Genomic DNA, 2,620 nt, shown 5'->3' with positions numbered 1-2,620 from the left:
AACCCTAAACTAACTGCTGATGGCCTTGGTTTCCAGAGAAATGGACACAGGTGAAAGTATGGCACGCTCGGTTTTGAGCTTTTAGGGCGAAATGTAGCCCCACTTTATTTTAAGACTGAAAGAGTAGCCGAGACCGCCTTGCGCGCGTCGTGATCTTGAACAACTTTTGCTCCATTTCCTGGAACTTGAGGGATATTTTCTAGACCGAGGGATTCTGAACTAACTCCTGATGGCCCTTGTTTGCAGAGAAATGGACACAGGGAAAACGATCGCACGCTCGGTTTGCAGCTTTTAGCCCGTAATCTAGCCCCACTTCATTTTTTAAGACTGAAAGAGTAGCCAAAACCGCCTTAAGCGCATCGTGATCTTCACCAACTTTGGCTCGATTTCCCGGAACTTGGGGGATATTTTTCAGTCCCGGGGACTCTAGAGTAACTCCTGATGGCCTTGGTTTCCAGGTAAAACGATCGCACTCTCGGTTTGCAGCTTTTAGCCCGTAATCTAGCCCCACTTCATTTTTTAAGACTGAAAGAGTAGCCAAAACCGCCTTAAGCGCATCGTGATCTTCACCAACTTTGGCTCGATTTCCCGGAACTTGGGGGATATTTTTCAGTCCCGGGGACTCTAGAGTAACTCCTGATGGCCTTGGTTTCCAGGTAAAACGATCGCACTCTCGGTTTGCAGCTTTTAGCCCGTAATCTAGCCCCACTTCATTTTTTAAGACTGAAAGAGTAGCCAAAACCGCCTTAAGCGCATCGTGATCTTCACCAACTTTGGCTCCTTTTCCCGGAACTTCAGGAAGAATTTTAAATCCTAGGGACTCTAACCTAACTCTTGGCTGCCTTGAGCAAAGATCGTTTTACCTGTGTCCATTTCTCTGCAAACCAAGACCATCAGGAGTTAGTTTAGAGTCCCCGGGACTGGAATAGATCTCCGAAGTTCCGGGAAATCGAGTCAAAGTTGGTCAAGATCACGATGCGCTTTAGGCGGTCTCGGCTACTGTTTGAGGCTTAAAAGGAAGTGGGGCTATATTTGGGCCTTGAAGCTCGAAACCGAGCGTTCAAATTTTTTTCTGGTCATTTCACCGGAAACCAAGGCCACATCGATTTAGTTCAGGGTCCATGGGAGTGGAAAATATCCTCCAAGTTACTGGAACTCCACCCAAAGTTGGTCAAAATTACGCTTTGCATAAGGCGGTTTGGGCTGCTTTTTAGTCTTAAAATGTAATGGGGCTATATTTCGGCTTAAAAGCTCGAAACCGAGCGTTAAATTATTTTTATTTCTGTCCACTTCAACGAAAACCAAGGCCGTCACGAGTTAGTTTAGAGTTCCTGGGACTGGAAAATATCACCCAAGTTGATGGAAATCGGCCCAAAATTGGTAAAAATCACGCTGCGCGTAAGGCGGTTTTGGCTACTTTTTCAGTCTTTAAATGAAGTGGGGCTTTATTTCGGCCTAGAAGCTCGAAGTCGAGCGTTCAAATATTTTTCCTTTTTTCTTCTTACCGAAAACCAGGGCAATCACGAGTTAGTTTAGAGTCCCCGGGACTGAAAAATATCCCCCAACTTGCTCGAAATCGAGCCAAAGTTGGGCAAAATCACATTGCACGTAAGGCGGTGTCGGGTACTTTTTCAGTCTTAAAATGAAGTGGGCTATATTTTGTCCTAGAAGCTTGAAACCGAGCGTTTAATTAGTTTTCCTTTGTCCATTTCACTAAAAACCAAGGCCATTACGAGTTAGCTTAGGGTCTCTGGGACTGAAAAATATCCCCCAAGCTGCTGGAAATGGACCCAAAGTTGCTTAAAATCACGCTGCGCGTAAAGCGGTCCTGGCTACTGTTTCAGTCTTAAAATAAAGTGGGGCTATATTTCCGCCTAGACGCTCGAAAGCGAGCGTGCCATCGTTTTACCTCTCTCCATTTCACCGAAAACCAAGGCCATCACGGGTTAGTTTAGAGTCCCCAGGACGGGAAAATATCCCCTAAGATGCTGGAAATCGACTCAAAGTTGGTCAAAATCACGCTACGCGTAAGGCGGTCTGGGCTACTTTTTAAGAGTGAATGCCTATAAAAATGGACCTAAATCGCCTATCAATGGCACAAGTCGAAAAATTGATTTCGCTTGTATTTTGTCCATAGATAGGTCCTAGTAAGAATAGAAACGGACCATAGTTAGTTTCTGCTAATACAGCTTTCTTTGGTAGAAATACGCCAAAAACGATTTCGACCCGACTGAGCTCAAAATCTACTTCCGGTTTTGCTGAATTTTCCGAATATTTGATTGCTTCGCGCTCCACAGAACAGCTACTTGAGAATCTTTCAATAGATTTTATATTCAGTTCAGGTCTTCGTAGTATGTCTGAGCGAAAAATAAAATAAATCAAAGTTAGTTTTGGGTCCGAAAAGAGATAAAACTGACACGCAAAATTTTACAGTATGCCGCAGGAGAATTATTGCATAAAAACATCGCCATATTTTTCTATGGGCTATAACTTTAAATACCATAAAAACACTTTCTACGGGTTAAATATACACCTACCTGTTAGGATATCAAAAAATATCTCTGGGCAAATGGTTTGAAGTCGCCCGCCTTGGCCTGTGTTTCTCGTAGATTTTGCCCAA

The sequence above is a fragment of the Orbicella faveolata genome, unplaced genomic scaffold, assembly GCF_042242905.1.
Source record: "Orbicella faveolata isolate gen_17 unplaced genomic scaffold, um_ofav_v1 contig_3, whole genome shotgun sequence".
Taxonomy (NCBI): domain Eukaryota; kingdom Metazoa; phylum Cnidaria; class Anthozoa; order Scleractinia; family Merulinidae; genus Orbicella; species Orbicella faveolata.
This window is presented reverse-complemented; position numbering follows the sequence as displayed.